Here is a 22,377-nt window from a genome sequence, read left to right on the forward strand (position 1 = left end):
CAATGTGTATAGAGAGGGGAACAATGTGTATAGAGAGGGGGGCAATGTACCTAGGGAGGGGGCAATGTATATAGAGAGGGTGGCAATGTATATAGAGGGGGGCAATGTGTATCGATAGGGGGCAATGTGTATAGAGAGGGGGGCAATGTATATAGAGAGAGGGCAATGTATAGAGGTGGCAATGGAGAGAGAGATGCAAGATGGGGGGGACAATGTGTATATAGCGAGATGGGGAGTTTATATATATGTAGAGTATATGTAGAGTATAGAGTATAGGTATATGTAGAGAGGGGTGCAATGTATAAAGAGTGTGTGTGTGTTTTATACAGTGGCGGAATTGCAGCCGGTGCCTCAGCCTGGGTGGGCTCAGCACAGTCCCTGTGCATAGATGGTGGGGCTTGCCGGCCGCCGGATAGCACTGGATCGGTATCCAGCAGCCAGCGGGCCCCCAGTCTCTGCGCCTGGAGTGTCATCCGGCACTCCCGGCACAGAGATGGGAAGCCCGCCAGCCGCCGAATACTGATCTTAACATCTGACAAACCAACATGGGTGAGAGGGGGCGCTCCGCGACGCACTGAAATGGGGGGGCCTGTCCGCTGACCGCTGTGAGGAGGGAGCTGCAGAACAAGGAGGCACTGAAGACAGCCCTGCAGGCACATCATGGGGCCTCGGACAGCAGTGAGGACCCAGCAAACAGAAAACACATAGGAAACAGATGAAGACAGAAGACCGGCCAGAAGAGGTAAGGGTAAATAATTCATTAAAATAATTATTATTTGTAGCCTAATGTTGTATAAAGTACTGTTGCAGCAATGCAGCATGACACCCTCTATAGAGGACTACAAATCTCAGCAGTACTTTATACAGAAATGCTATTGTTATATAAAGTATTGCTGGGATGTGTAGTCCTCTATAGCCTGTGCCATTCTGCATTGCTGTAAATATTAGGGCTGCACCGATATATCGGCCGCCAAAAGATATCGGCTGGAAATGGCAGGGAGGAGAGAAAGTGACAGCCGGCCGAGCGCTGCGGGAGGAGAGCGCTGTGTTTGTGGGGGTTTTTGTTCCTTAGGTCCGCCACTGGTGATCACACAGTAGAAACTCACGCTGATCAGCTTTGTGCATTATGCCTATCATCTGAGCCCCCTGACAGCTCAGACCACAGCCATTGACAATGATTTAAAAATTACATTCCAGAAATTCACTTCCACCATGCCACCATTTTACAACGTAAAACAGTAGTGAAGTGGACTATGGACAAAAAGGAGTAGTGAAGTGGACTAAAAGGACTATGCAAGGAGAAAACCAAATCACAGCTGCTGTTTGGTTTTCTCTCTCTCCCTAGTGCCCAACAGGTCAGGCTCTGATGGCGCTTTAGATGGCCAGCCCATGGGCCACGTGATGGGCACCAGGGTCTCAGCTTGTTAGAAATTAGGGATGCACCGATACCTGTATTTTGGTACGGAGTACGATTACCGATATTTTTTTCCCGGTACTCACATGTGACGAGGGAGCATGGAGCCGGTTTCCCGGGCCAATCAGGAAGCCGGGCAGCGTGTAATGACGCGCTGCCCAGCTTCCTGTTACAGGAATTATCGGGCTTGGCATCGGAGCATTTGGGCGATTACATATTTGCCCAAATACTTGGTATCGGCACCGATACCCATACTAATATGGGTATCGATGCATCCCTATTAGAAACCAACTGAAACCTCACCCATCGGTGCCCATTAGGTAGATCATGATCTACCAGTAGCTCTCAAAGCTGATGCTGGTAGATCATGAAGGGTGTGAATGGCGGCCCCTTTATTCCATTTTGGTATATTTATTTAGTGGTGCACACATGATTACCTATAAGCCCGAGTCTGCTGAGCCAAGCTCCCTGACACCGTTCTGATGGATTCTGGTGGTTGAAGTGCTATGTATTACATCATGGTGAGCGAGGAGAGAAAGAGAGGAAAGACACCCAGGGGAGAGAGCGAGGAGAGACAGCCAGGAGGATGAGTAAGGAGAGACAGCCAGGAGAGAGAGCAAGGAGAGACAGCCAGGAGAGAGAGCGAGGGAGTTTTTTTTTCCGTTGGTAGTTCTCATGTAGCACGTCATTTGAAAAGTAGATCTTAACACAAAAATTGTGGGCACCCCTGCTCTAGAGTGTTTGTTGTAAGCTTCTGGGATTTTTCAGAAGTGATAACTTCATATTAAAAGCAGCTAGAGAGGTCAGGGGTGGCTTGTTGTAAAGCACTTCTTGTTATTAATATGGAACTAGTTTAATGTCCATATTCTGGGCACAGGAGCACTAAAACAATGACTAACCTGTGCATATGCATCGATGTGCAATAAAACACATAGGTGTAAATAGGCTCATAATATCCTGTAAGCAGCATTTTTTCTGCATTTTAACATCCATGCATCTGCCATAGAGATAAACAAAGCAATTTAAAAAACACACACAAAAAAACACACAATACATGTATTTTGCATGAATGTTAATACAAGATAAATCACCTGACCTTCTTTAAACTATGTCATTTGTGGTGGAATCACATCAAAAATGCATGATGAAATCTGTGCCATTATACAACAGGAATGTTCACATCGTTCGCATTGTCATTTAGTGCATTTTTCCAGTATTATGAAAACATCTGATCGAACTGAAATAAAAAAAAGTAGGGCTGGTAATGATTACAATTTTCGTGTTCGATTAATCGAACATTTTTAAAATCGATTAATAGATTAATTTCGATTAATTATAACGCACATACAGATCCAACTAAATTGGCCTATACACATACAGCACAGCAATTAAGTAATAAAATGAACTAGGATCACACTAATCCAGCACGTTATTAATCTCACGTGCCCCACTCAATATGGTCGCCGCTTGAGTGGGGCAACTCAGAATAATAACGTGCTGGATTAGTGTGATCCTAGTTCATTTTATTACTTCATTGCTGTGCTGTATGTGTATAGGCCAATGCCTTGGCTGGCGCTCGTGCAGAAAGTTTCCTGGGCAAACCCACCGGCCCAGGTGGCTCCGTCGACTAACGAAGGGGGGAGGAGTCTGGTGACATCACGGACATCGACGTCACCGGACTCCTCCCCCTTCCATTCGTTAGCCATCACGGACATCGACGTCACCGGATCGCCGACGGGACTCCCGGAAGCCGGCGGAGAGGTAAGTGCTTTCATTAGCGATCAAAATAATTTTAATCGATCAAAAAGTTTAACGATTAATCGAAAAATTAATCTTTAATTTCCACAGCCCTAAAAAAAAACACTTGAAAATGCAAAACAAAATGGGAAAGACACATGTAAAAATGCATGAATTATAAATGTGGAAGTGTGAGGCAGCCCTTAAGCTAGATATTTGTGATGGTTGGTTTAACTGCTTACCAAATGCCTACAGCATTTCCCTGGCATTTGTTAAACAGTTGAAAAGCATTTCCAATTGCTATAAAACTTTTTCAACATGGTGGAACCACAAAATGGTGGACCACTTTGTAAACACTTGAAAAGACACCTCCAAACCTCTTGGACCATTCTCACTTTAGTAGGGGCAGATGGAGAGTTAGGTAGGTGGTTGAATGGCCTTGGTCATCTGAACACTTCAGAAAGTGTCTCAGTGACAGCCTGAAAATTCCCCCCTCCACCGTTTACATTTCTTTGCCATGAAAAATTATCTGTAAGCAGATGGAAAGCTGCTGAACTGCACAGTTATCCCACAATCATGCTGTCTGTCAGTGCCCAGCCTAAGTGTAATTAAACCATAGTAAAAATTTAAAAAACAGCATATAAAAATATGTATAAAATGAATTGTTATATTTATACAGTTCTCTGAATTTTAACTTGTAAATTGAAACTGCTGACTTTACATGCTTTTTATAACATGTCTCTAAATCCTGTGAAGGTGTATGATGCACAGCTATTTGATGCATCAGCTAAAATATCTGTATTTTCTGCTTCAGTTGTTTATAGGTCCACTCCTCAACTATATGAGCTAACGGCAGAATACAGAAGCCCTAAAGTAGGTTCAAAGAAATTTAGTTCATGAGAACTTTTATTTGGATTAAAACTTTGGGGGTTAATCACTAAGCTACCAAAGGCAGCCAAAAGTGAAGGGACCCGAATGCTGTTTGGCTATTCACTTCAGCCGAGTACGGCTAATTTCAGCCGTACATTGGCTGGCTTCGACTCCCTTTGGTTCAGACGAACATGCTCAGCTGAGCCGAAGTATATATGTATGGCTCGGCTAAGCTGTTCGGCTGCTGTACGGGCTACTGTGAACCGCAGGGCGGCCGAAGTGAGCTGAAGGATTAGCCGAAGCTACGACTGTATCCTTCGGCTCCTTAGTGAATAACCCCTTTTTATTTCACCTGTTCCACTTTACCCTTTACTACTAAGGGGGTTATTCACTCAGCTGCCAAAGGCCGTTTGGCTATCTACTTCGGCCCTCTACGGCCGATTTCGAACAGCATTAGGCTTGGTTATTCTGCTCACTACCTCCGAGGTAGCAAGGAGAATTCAAAAATGACATGTAAATAAAAGGAAAAAAAATGGCGTGGGGTCCCCCTACCTTTACGGCTGGTAGAAAAATGCTTAGGGTTCCACCTAAAAGTCATACCAGGCCCTTTAGGTCTGGTAAGATTTTTAAGGCGGAACCCCACCCCCCAAAATGAGGGGGGGAACATGGGGTCCCCCATAAAATTCCCAACCAAACCCTTAATCCGAGGACAGGCCTGGCAGAACAGAAAAGGGGGGTACAAATGAACAGCTTCCCTGCTATGCCAGGCCACATGCCCTCGGCACTGGGAGGGTGCTTTTCCAGGTTTCCCCCTGGAAAAGTACCTTGTCCCATGCCGGTGGGGACCTCTTCCGCCACAACCCTAAACCGGTGGTTGTGGGGGTCTGTGGGCAGGGGGGCTTATTTGCATCAGAGTACTCCATTTAATAAAGGGGGAACCCAGATGCTGCGCCCCTTGTGAATGAATGAGGGGTACTTGTACCCCTACACATTCACTAAGGGGTTAAATAAAATTGTAAATAAAAAGACCACACCTTTGAAAGAGTCCTTTATTTTTTTTAAAAACACTAAAAAATTTTGACAATTCCTTTAATTGAAAAAAAAAAATTTTAAAAATGGATCCAACTAACTAATCCACATCAATCACGGCGTCCAGTGTTGTCAACGACGATGCCAACTCGCCAAAATAAAAAGAAACGCCGCCTGCCAACCCGCCGAACACACGCCGCAATATGGCAGCTGCCGACCTAAGGACGCTGGGCTGTCATTGAATGACAACAACTGGGCGGAGCAGCTGGCAAACCGTTCTCCCCGCTTTGGTTGTGACTTCAGCTCAGCTGACCCGAAGCATATATACATGCGGCTCAGCTAAGCCACTTGCCTGCATTCGGCTGCTGTACAAGCTATTGTGAAGAGCCCATATAGCAGCCCTTTGGTTTAGCTGAACCGGAAGGGTCCGGCGGCCAAATTGAGCTGAAGGATTAGCAGATGCTTTGGCTTAATCCTTCAGCTTAACAGTGAATAACCCCCTAAATGTCTCAATAATACTTTGAAGTGAAGTACCATGCTAAGAATGCTCAACCTTTATGAAGGAGAAGGGAGACAAGAGCATTGTGCAGGCCTTACACTTTAAAGTGTATTTCCACTTTTGCAGCCAAATTGGGGCGACGCCTACTTTATATTTTTTACAGGTTCCCATAAACATAACAAAAAATATGTAAAAATTCCATTCCACCTTTGTGGAGGTATTTAAAAAAAAAAAACATATGCCAGGAATATACATTGAGTAGACAGAAAGCAGGCATATGCTGTTGCTGTATATGAACACAGAAACTTACTTTTTTTGTTAGCTTTCCTCTTCATCTCCTGATGGAAATGGCCGCCTCAGTGTATATTACAACTGAGCTCTCCACCCCCCATTCATTAGTATTCATAGTGGCAACCCCCACCTCCCAGGACAGTGTATTGTGTGCAAAGGCAGAGTTGGTGTGCAGTGATTGTGTTGCACAGAATCACAGGGAGGGGGGGAGCTGTGTACAGCCTACTTTACACGCCAACCCTGGTGTCAGACTGAGTTTCCTGTGGAGAAAATTTAGAATTTCTAGGATTCAGGCCTAATAAAAATGTCATAAAACAAATGAAGAAAGCCTGCAATGAAAATGTACACACATATACATCATCACATCACCTCTACATTACCACAATAAATGCTACTCACTTACAGAGGGGAAAATGGACTTTAAGAATTCTACATAGCTTTCTTCTTATATGTAATGATAACCTGGAGGCTGGGGAGTTATGTTCACCATAACCCTATCGGTGCTGCCAGATCTCATTAGCAGTTGTAATCTAGATGTGCATAGTGACTGCCTTAACAAAGAGTTAACACTCTCAAGGGTTGGGTGGTACATTTTATGGTAATTAACTTAAAAGAAAAAAAAACTGTCCCTCAGTCTGTCACTTAATTGCTCATTGTCTGCTATCCTAAGCAGGAAGCTGACTATAGAATCCTATGTATAATCCTGCTTTTTTATTATTTTAGGTATGCTGTGTGAATGGGAACACATAACACTTTTGCTGTCTAATATTTAAAGGAGAACTATGAGATGAGTGATTTCCACTCACCTCATAGTTCTAGCCGACCTGTGACAATGAGACTGTCACAGGTCGGCTCAGTAGATCGGGAGGTGAGCAAACACATACCAGGTTCGCTCACCTCTCGATCCTGTCACGGCTCTCTGCCGTGACAGGGGGAGGGCTGGATTCCCCTCTCCCCGCTACGATCTGCCAGCGCTGACTGGCGGAACGGACGGGGGCGGGTACAGCTGGCTCTGCCTCTAGATAGGCAGAGCCAGCTGTCACTCACGCAGCTGGGCGGATCCCGTCATCTACGTCGGGATCCGCTCCGGCTGCGGCGTCTCAGTATACCGCGAGCTGTAGCTCGCAGTATACTGAACTTAGGGTAACGGGAGGATACTAGTTTGTGTCCTCCCGTTACCCTAAGGAGAACTATGGGGGAAAACACTGACCCCATAGTTCTCCTTTAACAGCGAAAAGTGGAAATACACTTTAACTCTTTTTTCTATTTATAATTAATTCTTACTTGATTTTTATTCTGTTTCTGTTCAGCTCTGTCTTCCGTGCTTCCATTTTACTGCCCATTATCGACAAAACCAACACGTAAATCATCGCCATGTCTACATTATACCTGTCCACATTTTACCTTCAATGAGTGATCAATAATAAAGAAATCTAATAAAAATATAAAGATTTTTTATTAATAAACCTTCTTTATCTATGACCTAAAATAAAAATCGAGCAAATTAATCCACATATTTTTGGCATATTTTGAATGTTTTTTCCAAATAGTAACAAAAAATGTAAATACACACTGCTATTTGAAAACGTTTTTCCTATTGTCTTGAATGAATGCACTTCTTTTTATTAAATACTTTTAATTGTATATTTAGTAAACTGTTATTAATTGCTAATAATACATAAAATATGAAGCATACACATTTATATGAATATACAGAAAATAGACAGGCCACTGAAGGGAATTTGTATTATAGTTTGTAGCCCGGTAGAGACTGGCAATATGCTTTGTCGCTGGTCTTCCATGTATATTGGGCAATTGGCTACCACATTAGTATTGTGAAAACATATTTTGATGTTCCCAAGAAAAGCAATATCACCATTTGGGGTCACAACATAACAAATTAGCTGCTTTTTATTCTCTGTCTAGCACTAGTGCTAGCTGTAAACATTAAAGAGAATCTGGGCCCAGGCTATGTACACTAAAGTATTTGCTTAGTCTGAACAAGCCATAAAAGCCCTCATTCACATCTGTTTCTATAGGCAGTGTGGTGAAATCCATCTTAGAGTATACAACAGAGGCACTGAAATCTTGGCTCTGCTGTAAATTAATTTACTCACTGATGGTCTAAAACTGCATAGTGGTTTGTGGTATGGATGACTTGACTGCTGGAGCACCTTTCCCACTAGCATATGCTCTTTGATATGTCAGCTAATTTCATGGCGATTTAAATTATTTGATTTTTTTGACTTGATATTACTTATTACTAGTAAATTTCTGCATTTCTTAATTCCCCTTTTCATAATTTAGCAGTACAGACAGCTTTTTGTAATAAGCATTCTCTAAAATATAACCTGTTTAAAATCTTAAATTTGACTACAGTACTCTGTATCTGAAAGTTCCCATACCAGTACACATCTCTTTTATTATTTACCCAGATGCTTGTACTTTGCTTGTTGCTGAATGTTTTGCTGTTGTTTGTTCTTGGCATTAGTGACCTGTTATCAGCATTATTATACTGTTCCCTACAGTGGGCTTTATTGAAAAAACAAGAATTTCAATGAAAAAACATTAACTTGCACAATTTTATGATGATGATGTTTATTGATCCTATTATCTTATTTGATATGTGGACTAGTTCTATTCTTACCTTTAGTGACATTTTAATCCTCCATCAAAATGCAATATCCGTAGCACATAAGGTTATGTAAACTTAATCCCTAAAATTTAAATAAGCTTTAACATGTGAATGTATTTTCAAAAGTCAGTTTCAATATTGTTGAACTTGCAGCTTCCAATAAAATAATACCTTTTGATCATACCATTAAGGTACTTTCTCTTATCAGGTGACAACACTCTATTCCACATTCTCCCAATTGTGCTTCAGTTACAGGAGCTTTAGAAAGAAACTATAAGTGGCCATTTTGTAATATACATGCACACGCAAGCATAGTCCACTGCTGTATAAACTTTGTATCCTTCACGTCTTCAAGGAAAACTGAAGGTTTGGGAATGAAGGTTGTATAAAAAGAAACAGGACATGTGAGAGTATAGGACTCCTTAAAAAAGTCAGTAATGTCAGTGAATTTTAGGGATTGTCTCTTAGCCACAACCACGTACCCCAGAATATTGAAAAGTTACTTGGATGCTCACAAAATAACAACAGCTTGATTGCTTTGTCCAGCACTCATTGTACAGCCTTTGTGTCTTCACTGCAAAGCTACTGCACCTTGACTGCTTGTGTCAGCACTTACTATACAGCTATTGCAGGTTGGCTGCTACACTATATTACCAAAAGTATTGGGACGCCTACCTTTACACACACATGAACTCTAGTGGCATCCCAGTCTTAGTCCGTAGGGTTCAGTATTGAGTTGGCCCACCCTTTGCAGCTATAACAGCTTCAACTCTTCTGGGAAGGCATCCACAAGGTCTAGGAGTGTTTGACCATTCTTCCAGAAGCACATTTGTGAGATCAGGTACTGATGTTGGACGAGAAGGCTTGGCTCGCAGTCTCCGCTCTAATTCATCCCAAAGGTGTTCTATCGTGTTGAGGTCAGGACTCTGTGCAAGCCAATCAAGTTCCTCCACCCCAAACTTGCTCATTCATGTCTTTATGGATCTCGCTTTGTGCACTGGTGCGCAGTCATGTTGGAACAGGAAGGGGCCATCCCTAAACTGTTCCCACAAAGTTGGGAGCATGAAATTGTCCAAAATGTCTTGGTATGCTAATGCCTTAAGAGTTCCCTTCACTGGAATTAAGTAGCCAAGCCCAACCCCTGAAAAACAACCCCACACCATAATCCCCCCTTCACCAAACTTTACACTTGGCACAATGCAGTCAGGCAAGTACCGTTCTCCTGGCAACCGACAAACCCAGACACGTCCATCGGATTGCCAGAAAGAGAAGCGTGATTCGTCACTCCAGAGAACACGTCTCCACTTCTCTAGAGTCCAGTGGCGGCGTGTTTTACACCACTACATCCAACGCTTTTCATTGCACTTGGTGATGTAAGGCTTGGATGCAGCTGCTCGGCCATGGAAACACATTCCATGAAGCTCTCTGAAGGCCACATGAAGTTTGGAGGTCTGTAGCTATTGACTCTACAGACAGTTGGCGAATTCTGTGCACTGTGTGCTTCAGCATGCGCTGACCCTGCTCTGTCATTTTAGGTGGCCTATTACTTCATGGCTGAGTTGCTGTTGTTCCCAGTTGCTTCCACTTTGTTATAATATCACTAACAGTTGTCCGTGGAATATTTAGTAGCAAGGAAATTTCACGGAGCACCTGAATCCAATGATTTGGAGGGGTGTCCCAATACTTTTGGCAATGTAGTGTAGATCCATCCTTTACTATTTTAAAACCTTTTACCCATATCTTTAAAATAACAACAAACACACCTTTTAGAAATGTTTAGTAATGACAATCTACAAACACATACATGTAGATAATTGCAGGCTTTGTATTCTTTGCATACCTTTTTTCTTTTCTTCTCCGGTCTTCCGACAGTGGTCATGTTTACTAGGGGCAGAGTACTAGCTCTCCTTTTTTTTCCTGGATTTCCGGCACATGTGACCAGACATGTGACTAGGACATGTGACCACGCACATCATCTCAGAGGAGGAAAATGCCTTTCCCCGAGATCCCCTGAGATTACAGATGAGATTTCCCAGCAATGCTCTGCTGATGACAAGGCAATCCCAGTGTGCATTGCTTTGGCAAACTGAAGTCATTTTGCCCTTTCAAAGCAGGAAGTGAATGCTCTGCAAGTATTTCAAAATCACAGCATTTTACACCTGGCATGTCTGTGCTATTATTAATTACATTAATACATAGAGGAATGCATTGATCGAATTTGATTTTTTAGTGTTTTGCTCTCTACTATACTACTAATACAGAATCAAGCCTACCAAGCATCAATGGAAGGAGGAGTGATTTGGAGGAGGGACACGCAGTAGACTGACAAGCCCCAGGAAAGGGTCCCCGCCAGATTATGAGTCCGCTCTGCTGCATCAAATAACAGTCCCCCAAATATAAATTGTATAAAGTGTATAAATTGAACTTTATGCTGGAATAAATTGACAATCCATGATTTAAAAGAAAAGTTGTTAACCACTTAAATCCCAGGAATCATTTTAAAATGACACTCATAGAAGGGCTATTTTTCATTAGGAATCCCATCGGGAGTCCCGGTGATCCCGGCTGAAATGCGGCACTAAGGGGTCTATTCACAAAGCTAGCCGAAGAATCAGCCAAAGCTTCGGCTGATCCTTCGGCTAGCTTTGGTTGCTGAACCGAAGGGCTGCTGTACGGGCTATTCTGAGCGAAGTGAAAGCCGAAGCGGGGCGAACGGCCGGCCGTACGCCTTGCAAATGGCACCTGGGCGCTGATCTGTCATTAAACAATTACAACTGGTAGGAGCTGGCTGTGACGTCATGGCCGGGTCCGCCCAGTTATTATTCGTTGGTTGGGACCTGCTAGAAGACTCTAGCAGGTGACGGCCAATAGGAAACAGTTGGGCAGAGCTAGCTGTCACAATTGTATTTTTTTGTTTTTTATTTTTTTAATTCTTTATTTACTTTTTTTTACTTTTTTCAATGTATTATTTATTTAAATTTTTAAACATTTTTTTTCAACTTTTTTCACTATTTGCAATTCTGCTCGGTACCATGGAGGTACCAAGCAGAATTCAACCATACTGAAATGAAATCAGCCATACTGAGCCGTAGTGAATAGCCGAACGTTGCCTCTGGCAGCTGAGTGATTAACCCTGTAAGTCCAGGAGCTAAATGGTCATCTAATGGGCTCCTGATCTTACTGTATATATACAGTACATATGGGAAAAATTTGTATAGCTTTGGGAAAATGCAGGTATGGCTTTAGTAGATTTTATTATGCATAATAAACTGATGTTTTGTTTTTTTTGAACAAATTTGGATAGGGAATTGTTTTGTTTTGAATGCATGCTGTGATGTAGTGATTGGTGTAAATCTTGCACTAAAAAATGCCATCCAGCCATCACTGGAGTAAATGCATATAGAAAGGAAGTGATTGCAAAGTGGGTGCAAGAGATCAGTAGCACTGAGATGCAATAAGGGCAAATGATAAGAAGAAAAAAATATTTAAAAATACATTGCAACTTAACGCCATTCAGTTTGGATTTACATCTACTTTAAAGGAGAACTATGGGGTAAGTGTTTTTCCCCATAGTTCTACTAAGGGTCACGGGAGGACACAAACTAGCGTCCTCCCGTCTCCCTAAGCTCAGTATACCGTGAGCTGCAGCTCGCGGTATACTGAGATCCCCACAGCCGGGACGGATCCCGAAATTACTGTCGAGATCCAACCCCCTGCGTTATTGACAGCTGGCTCTGCCTATCTAGAGGCAGATAGACATGATCGAGAAGTGAGCGAGCGACCGTATGTGTTCGCTCACTTCCAGATCTATGGAGCCGACGTGTGACAGTTTAATTGTCACACTTCGGCTCGAACTACGAGGTTGAGTGAAAATCACTCACCTCATAGTTCTCCTTTAAATACATTTTCTTCTTGTTTTCCGAGTTTCTAACCAGGATAAGGACATGGTGTGATGAGAATTTCATTGTTTATTTTATTCATCTGTTTAAGACATCTCAGAGATTTTGGTGAGTCTCAAGATTCCAACAGTTTTCAACATAAATTCCCATCATGAAATGCAGAACAATGTCAGTAGGGGTGACTACACTGCTTGAAGAACATCTGTCACCTTCGCACATCTGCACATGAAAAATGTTCAACAGGAAAACAATAAACAAATAATGATATATTATATTACTTTACATTGTAGCAGTGTTGATCCTTTCATAATTTATACATACATTAAGAGGTACACTGTACCTGCTTAATTGATCATATGTTATATGCACAGACATAGCAACCTATGTGATATTCTTACATAGTTACATAGTATTTGAGGTTGAATAAAGACACAGGTTCATCGAGTTCAACCTTTATGTGTAAGTGTGTGTGTATTGTGTGCATGTGTGTATATAAGTCCCTTGGAATTCTAAGGTTTTAAGAGTACCTGTAACCCTGTATATTACGGTCTCTTAGGAAGGTATCTAATTGGTTTTTGAATGATTCAATACTGTCTGCTGATACCACTTCTGGTGGCAGAGAGTTACAAAATGTAACCACTGTGACTGAGAAAAAGCCTCTACGCCCCTTGTGGATAAATCTTTTCTCTACCAATTTTAGGTGGTGGCCTCTAGTCCATGTTACGGAGTTTACTGTAAAATGTTTACTGCTGATGTTGCCATCACCACCAAACATTTTGTACATTAAAATCATGTCCCCTCTTAATCTCCTCACTTCCAGTGTGAACAAGTTTAAATTTAGTAACCTTGTCTCATAGCTGTGGTCCTCCAGCCCCTTAATTAATTTTGTTACCCTTCTCTGGACTCTCCAGTTCCAGGAAATCCTTTCTGTGGATAGGTGACCAAGACTGAACCGCATACTCCAGATGAGGCCGCACCAGTGATCTATAAAGTGGCAAAATAATTGCCACTAATTAAATATAATATATATATATATTTTTTTTAACCAAAAACGGCCCGGAACGCATCATAAACGCGGCAAAAACACGGCACAACCCACTGCACTGCGTGTGCAGAAACTCATGCAGATCTGGTCTGCATTTGGTGTGAACAAGCCCTCACTAATTATATATTGGAAGAATTTTTGGGGGTTATTTTTACTGACTGTGCCTCTATGTTTTTCGTAATCTATTTTTGCTGCCTGGAATTCGTGTTTACATCTCTTATTGCATTCCTTGTAGCTCTGGAATGCCAATGCTGTCCCCTCCATCTTATATTTTTTAAATCCCAGGTTCTTGTCTTTGATGTGTTGTTTTACCATTCTATTTAACCATGCAGGCTTAGCTCTCAATCTTTTATGTCTGTTACCCAACAGTATATAGTTGGTAATCACATTATGCAAAGTATTCTTAAAACAATCCCACTTCTCGTCAGTGTTCATTGTTAGAAATAAGTTGTCCCATTTAGTGTCATACACTTGGTGACGCAGCTTATCAAAGTTTGCCTCTCTGAAATTTAGTGTTCTTGTCAAACCAACACACTTCTCTTTTCTGTACTCAACATTAAAATTAATCACCCTGTGATCACTATTACCCAATGTATCCCTAATCGCTCTTCCTGCAACTAGGTCCACATTATGGTTATGAGATTAATAGATCCAGAATTGCATTCTTCCTGGTCGCGGCCTCAACCATCTGATCCATGAAATTGTCCCACAACAGGTTTAGAAAACAGCCAGCCTTTATTGAATTAGCGGTACCATGTGACCAATCAATGTCCGCATAATTGAAGTCACCCATTATAACAACATTTCCCTGCTTCCCAGCTATTTCTATTTGGGAGTGTAATTGAGCTTCCTCCTCTTCCTTTATGTTTCGGGGGTTTGTAACATACACCTATAATAAGTTCACAACTGGAATTAGTCTTATCTAGTTCTACCCACAAAGACTCAACACCATCGTAATTTTCTGTCATGAGGTCATCTCGTATGTGCACAGTTAGATTGTTTTTCACATACATGCATACCCCTCCCTCTCCTTCTACCAACCCTGTCCCTCCTGAACAGGTTGTACCCTTGTACATTAGCTGTCCAGTCATGTGAACTGTCTAGCTAAGTTTCAGTTATTCCCACTATATTATAGTCGTCTTCGAGCACCATAAGCTCAAGCTCCTCTTGTTTGTTTGCTAGACTTCTAGCATTTGTGTAGTTTTGTACTAGTGGTTTTGGTGATATTATTGCATGTTCCTGAATCCCAACTTATTCTTTTATCTGACTAAGGTATGGAAGATACATTACTAATAGGTTTGACGGGAGTGAGCCCTCTGCCCCCCATTGTAATACTGCCCCCTATATTAACTGCTCCTGTAGTTACATACTCTATGTTTATTTTCCCTATTTTTATTCCCTCCCCCCTATTATCTAGTTTAAAAGCTACTCCAGTCTTTTAACCATTTTATCCCCAAAAGTGCAGCACCTTCCCCATTAAGATGCAACCCATCTCTGCTATAGTGCCTGTAACCGACTGAGTCAGCCCAGTTCTCCATGAACCCAAAGCCCTTTTTCCGACACCAGCTCCACAGCCACTTTTTCAGTTTTCTCAACTCCCTCTGTCTCTCTGGAGTGGCTCGTGGCACCGGCAGTATCTCAGAGAATACTACCGTGGAGGTCCTTTTCTTCAACCTAGCACCTAAGTCTCTAAACTCGCTTTTTAGGACACTCCATTTGCCTCCAATTTTGTCATTGGTGCCAATGTGTATCATGCCCAACCCCATCCAGTAACCTGTCCATCCGTTCCGCAATGTGTTGAACACGAGCCCCCGGTAAGTAGCAGACTGTTCGACGCTCACGGTCCTGAAGGCAGATTACCCTGTCTGTCCGTCTGATACTAGAATCCCCCACCACCAAAATCTGTCTTTCCTGTCCCTCCATCCTGCTCCCATCCTTACTGGAGCAGTCACTCCCCCTGCGGATCGAGGAAGCCTCTTGGTCCAGCAATGTCACCCCTGAACTAATATCCCCAAAATCCTGGCATATTTATTGGTGTATATCAATTCAGGGCTGGCCTCTCTTGCAGTAACTGGCCCTCTCTCTAACAGTAACCCAGCTACAAACCTTGGGATCCTGCTCCTACCTCGCTCCTCCTCGGTACTGCCTAGCTCACATCTGGGGCAACAGTTATCGTCCTCAAATGCATGTTCAAGAAACGCATACATTGAGCACGATGTGCACCGGGTTGCATACCTACTCATGGAAGACTTTTTTTTTTTAAACCTACTTTTTATTAATTAATTATTTATATTAGGCCAGTCTGTACCCCAGTAATTCCCAGCTGGTTCTTACTCCCAATACTCAGCAGTTATTAATAATTAATAATGCGGTCGTTGTCCCACTAATTCCCAGCAGATTATTACTCCCAATGCTAAATAGTTGTTAACGCAGTAGGCAGTCAGTACTCCGGTATTTCCCAGTAGATTATTACTCCTAATGCCCCAGCTGTTGTTAGTAGCACACTCAGTTACCCCGGTAATTCCCAGCAGACTATTACTCCTAGTGCCCAGCAGTTATTAGTACACAGTAATTATGGCAGACAATGAAACTGTCACACGTCGGCTCAATAGATCGGGAAGTGAGCGAACACATACCGTCGCTCACTCACTTTTCAATCCTGTCCCTGCAGAGAGCCGTGACTGTCACTCACGGCTCCCTGCAGGGATTTCCCCCCTCCCTGCTGCGTTCCTCCAGCGCTGACTAGAGGAACGAATGGGGGAGGGGTACAGCTGTCTCTGCCTCTAGGCAGAGCCAAATGTCAATCACGCAGCTGGGTGGATCTCAACAGTAATGTCGGGATCCGTCCCGGCTGCGGCGGTCGTAGTATACCGCGAGCTGTAGCTCGCGGTATACTGAGCTTTGGGTCTCGGGAGAATGCTGGTTTATGTCCTCCCGTGACCCTGAGGAGAACTATGGGGAAAAACACTTACCCCATAGTGCTGGTTTGTGTCTAGGTTAAAAAAAAAAAGACCGTTCCTTCCAATGTTTCTCCCGCTCCTCTGCAGCAGTCTAAGTCATCACTTCTATACACTGTGTATAGACGTGAAGACGCTGCAGAAGATTCCAATGCTGCAGGGAGGGGGGAAAAGGCTGGAGAGAGCGCCATGACAGCTGGCCAGCTCGCAGCTTCAATTGGGTATATCTTTGTTATTTTAGCACATAGACAAAAACGAGCACTTAACCCTTGCAGTGCAGGGGGTAGCCCCACTGCAAGGGTTAATTTAACAAATCCTGGAGTTCTTTTTTAATCTCCACAACCCAGTATTTTAACTTGACCTGTCTAATCAGATGCGTAGATGTTAATACCTTGTTGTGTAGGACACAACGAAGGATATGCAGTATATACAAAAATAGAGGGGCATTTTACACCAACCCTCTTTATGCCATTCTTCAGCAGCACCCCCTAAAAGAATAGGATACAGAAAGATAGTGTTATAAATATTAAAACAGTATTTCTGGTTTAAGAGTAACACTGCAGTATATTTTCAGATGATAATGTTTCTATGTTTGACAGATTATACATGTCCACCGATATTAGATTAATACTAGATTAGCAGTATTAGAATCCTGATCTAGCCATCTTTCAGGTTTTCAGTGGGAACAGATATCAGACTGGTTAGTGAACCTAATCCAGTTGCTGATATTTTCTCCCTGATAATCCAGCACTGGCAGTGTCTATAGTAGGCTTTTCCTCTCCTGCTTCATAGGCTTACCAGGAGCAGTTGCCCATTTGTGTTTAGGAATCAATCTGCCCATCCACCCAGCCTCTACTGTCTATAACCCATTTCAGCTAGGCCATATCCATCCCCAGGATCAAAATTCCATTTTGCAGCTTTGGACTAAGAACTAAGAAGATGGGGAAAAAAGATGGGAAAAGAAGATGGGAAAAGGACCGATAACTGAGAGCATGTAAAGCAGTCTTAGGTGGTGGTGGATCATTTGACTGTGCCCTGATCCCAGTTGTGTCAATTATAGGTATGCTTGGAGGAGACTTGGTTGATGTGATAGGTTTCTGCTCAGGGGTGAAGGCTGTGGCTGGCTGGGTAGATTTCAGACTGTAAATTGCTGTAAGGTTTACCTTCATAGTGTGAAAAATACAGCTTGTGAGGAAGGTATATTGGTTATAGAGAGATTACTGCCAACTGTTTGTCAGTGAGATTCTGGCTGTGGCACACTAATTTAGAAGTATTTTGTGGGTAGGGACAAGGACTGCAGCATTTGGATATGGTGTATTATGTGACTAGGCTCAGTGTTCTATAACCACAGCCCTTTAAGCCATGCACTATTTTTTCATTCACAATGCAATACAGGGGATTTGCAGTACCACCCATTGTGGTGCAGCCAATCGCACTTGTGGGTGGGAGGTGCATTTGGGGTTTCATTCAAATGAATGGCATGCAGCACACCTCCTGCACTGTAATCGCACAGGAGGTGCGTTGTGCGGTACTGTGCGATGCACGCATGAAGGTGGTGTGAACAGGCCCCCAAGGGTTAGCTTTTCTGGCAGGATTTTATTGCTGGCTCTTTCTTCCTGTCCTGGTGACATCTGTTCCCCTCTTTTCTTGTCCGGGTATATAAGGGACAACCTGTACAATAAACAGACACAGACAGCAATATAAAGTTAAAATTTCTATATCCTCTTTGCTCTATCGTAAAAAAAAAAGTTTTGGCACCAAGACAGTGAGAGTGTAAGTGAACAACAGAAAATCAAGAGCAAAGGTTAACTATAGAATCTTCATACATATGACTATTTAATCTGGGATTCATAAATGTTTGCTTAAATTGTCATATTTACTCTGCAATAATGTTCGCATTGTATTATGATAGGAAATTCAATAATGCAAAATACTTCAACCTGCAAACCCGGTTCTCGGAACCTTTTGTATTAACTGGCAAGGATTTGATGTTCTTGATCTCATCCTGGAATGTGTCAATTGCACTTTCTCCAAATTAACTTATGGTAACTTGTCTATTTATAGCTGTTTATTTCCAAGGTCAGCCAAGGTAATGTTGGACGCCCTATTTTATGTTGTCTATATATTTTATTTATTCATTCCAAGAGGAATCCTATGGTTGGGGATAAAATGGCTGGAAGTGCATGCATTATTGACTGTCTGGCACAGCTTCGACCTTTTGGTTTGCACACGCAATGCTATGTATGCAATCAAGATGAAAGGGGGAAGTACCATATTGCATGCTGCAGGCAGTTCTGTTGACAAGTTTATATTAGCAATTAGAAACGATTTTCTAACCTTTCCATTTGTTTTCTTCTCTAAGAACATTCATGTAAGCATATCAGAACTATAAAAAATAGATTATCCCTGAAAATGACCAGGTCAGAGCACTGTGGTCTATGGGCACTTTAAAGATTGTGTCTTATGTGGAAGTAAAAATTCTCAGTTATGTGGCAGTAGTCAAAAAGCGTAGGACATTGGTTTAGGTACCTACTGATCATTGTCCAATTGGTGGCTTTCAAAATATCTATGGTGTAAGAAATATCTCAATAGACACCATTGGATAAAAGGTTGTTATTCTGTCTAAAAGCCGAGTTCAGAATCACATATAAGGCACCTGTAGGGCATACATTCATAATTACTCAGCATATTTTATCCCTATCACACATCAGTCAGTTTACTGATGTTTGCCTCACCTCTGACCACTCCATTTAATTACCGTGAGAGTTGATTACAAATGAGTGTTTCTAAATGCCTGCAATCAGCAGAAAAACACTTTCACCATGTTAACATTTTTCATATTTGACAATAAGGATACAAGATCTGAGATACTGTATGCCAGTAAAACTGTGTAAAGGAAAATCAATGGGCTGGCATAGGATCAATTGTACTTGTTTATATGGTAAATGACTTGACAGGGAATGGTAGCAACAATTAAAGGAAAATACACTTGGAATTAAAAAATGATATAATAAATATTAGCAACTGTTGTTATGCTCTAAAACTGCTAAAAGTGTAAATGTTTCTTCCATTCAGTAAGGCAACCGAGGTGGCTACTAACAATTGTCCCTGTATAAACCATAAAGAATTTGTTGTACTTGCTACCACACCTTAAATCTTTAAACAAAGTCCAGAACTTAATTCAAACAACAGGAAAATCAATAATATGCAATGTTTGAGAGCCTCGCAGAACCCCTTCCAAAGGTTGATGTACAATACACTCAAGTAAAATACCTTTTTACATTACTTACTTATTTAAATTAAGTATTAACCAATCAGACACAAACACCTCACAAGTAACCCTGATGCCAAAGTGATATCATTATCCTGACAAAATGATACAATTGCAACACCAAATGAAGACAAGGAAATAAAACCAAACACCGGGTTTTACAACACTGATCCTACTGTTCTGTTTCAAATGCTGATATTTAAAATTACATACCTCCTTAGTATGATCATTTGTCGAGCTCAATACAATACAAAAGAATACATATAGGTGGGACAGAACACTCCCCGCCTAAAATGTTACATTTCATTATAACATAACATCAGCCCATGAAGGATTGCTTGTCCTCAGACCTGAAAAATATAAACAGAAAAAACAAAATACTAATAAAGATAAGAAAGAAAAAAGTCACTTCACCAACGTTTGCAAGGTCACTATTGGTGAACACAAGATTATGGGGGTTATTCACAAAGCTGCCGAAGGATCTAGCTGTAGCTTTGGCTGATCCTTCGGCTAGCTTCGGCCCCAGGACCCCTTCGGTTCAGGGCTGCTGTACGGGCTATTCACTATAGCCCGTACAGCTCCCAAAGTTGGCCGAGGGGCTCAGTCAAGCCGGAGGCATATGCTTCGGCTCGATTAAGCCCAGTGGAAATTCTAAGCTGGCCGTAAGTAAGCCTGCTACTGACAGCTGGGTGGAGCCAGCCGTCATCTCACGGCTGGCTCTGGCCACTTGCAGATTCAGATCAGAGTCCCTGGTTACCTAGTCCCGGCCCATAGAAAACAGTTGGGCGGAGCTAGCTGTCACTGCTAGCTCCGCCCAATCGTTTTCTATTATTTTTTAAAAAACTTTTTTTGACTGTTTTTTTATTCTGCTCGGTACCACCAGAGGTACCGAGCAGAATAGCCCAGTCGCTTGCCGCCCTAGCTCGACACACTTGTAGGGTTGATGGAGGAATCTGCTCTATGTTTTTCGTTCAGCCCGTGAGTTAAATTAGAAAAATAGAGCAATGTGTGATGTATGATGTATATACCTCCAAGATGGCGGTGCCCATGCGCAGAACATGCCGGTGGCCAATATGGCACCTGCGTGGTTTTTTCTTCAAATGTGCACTTTTGGATCCGGAGGTTTCATCAGAAAACAAATGTTTATGCTGTTCACAAGTTTGGTTCTTGATATGACATTTGAGCTTTCAGCTGTATCAGCTTAGATCTTGAAGGATGGACCTGCATAATGAATGCATATATCCCTGAGACATGTTGTATTTGTGTGCACCAGCGAGTTAGGCAGAAACCCATGTGTTTGTGCAAAGCTGAAATAAAACACGGTCTATCACAGCAAAGCAATGTCAGCAGCCTAACTCTATTAACACAATCTCTGTAGTTCCACAACACATTCATTGCACAGAAACTTCAATGTATGCACAGCTTTCCAAACTGTAGAAAGATTTGCTTCTGTTAGGTAAAGATGGCGGCCGTGCATGCCCATAAGCCCATGCTTCGAGTGGCTGAAAACATGTTATGGTGCGCAGGCGTGCGCAACCGGAAAGACGCGCAGACGTCCGGAGCATCGGAAGGGACACTTCAACATTGATAGTCTGGCCTATTTAATTGAGCTTGCCCTTACCACATTGCTGGTGGTCTTTCAGTTAGTGTTTCTGTTTGCCTGCTGCTTGTTTTTGACCTGGAGTGTTTGGACTCTCACTCAAGCTTGCTGCCTGCCCCTGACAGGCCTTCTGCCTGTCGATTCTGTACTTCGTTGCCCATCTGGTTCTGATCTTCGACTTCACTGACCACGCTTCAGTCTCCTGATTTTGCTTCCATGCTGCCCGTCCAGTTTGACTTCCCGCTGCTGGACATCTCCTGCACATTGTCAGGTACCGTCACTTTCACTCGTGCTCATCACTGTCCTTCCACTCTCTTTTCCCATCTTCAGGGGGTGTAGGACATGAGTCGCAAGAGAAGCCTTCTTGTCTACTGGTCTCTCACCATGTGCGTGATAGCTTCTAATAAATTAGATTAGACACATGGGGATGATGCAGCAGTCAGTCATGTGATCCTTGTTGCTTCAGAAACAATGTTATTTGCTAGCAAATATTAGAGCCTATATTGCAGTATGTGCTCACCCAGACCATGTGTGCACACAGAGCCAAGTGCTTACTGAGGTACAGGAACACTTTCAACATAGCAGAGTGTTAAAGGCTTTAAACATCTGTCTTCTTACTGTCCTGTTTCAAATGCTGATATAGACAATAAATAACATACTTCCTGAGGCCCAGTCTGTGTGAACAGTATGACCACTTGGTGACCTGGCACCATCCACAGGCAGCTAAACTCTTCAACAAGACACAACAGTTAAAACCAATGCAGTTTTACTTTTCAGAGTACATTACAGAGGATGTTTTTTCAGTGTTGTGAAGTGTAAGAAGACAAAGACTCTCTATAACAATATAAACCTGATACAGCTCAAGACATTATTTAAAGTTCAACTCCGGACACAAAAACATTCATGCAAATATATTCAACAGTAGCCACAGAGGATATAAATTCACTGCAACAACCGACTTTGTAAACCCAAATGTAACTATAAAAAAAAAATCAGTGACATCATCACTGTGCTATACCTAGCATGTGCATAGAGCAGAGCTGTGGGAGGAATTCTACGCATGTCTACTCACTACAAGCTAGGTATGAGACCAGACATACTACACAAGAAAAGAAAGCAGCAGTGACTGG

The sequence above is a fragment of the Nanorana parkeri genome, unplaced genomic scaffold (assembly GCF_000935625.1).
Source record: "Nanorana parkeri isolate BGI_ZX_2015 unplaced genomic scaffold, ASM93562v1 scaffold372, whole genome shotgun sequence".
In the NCBI taxonomy this organism is placed as follows: domain Eukaryota; kingdom Metazoa; phylum Chordata; class Amphibia; order Anura; family Dicroglossidae; genus Nanorana; species Nanorana parkeri.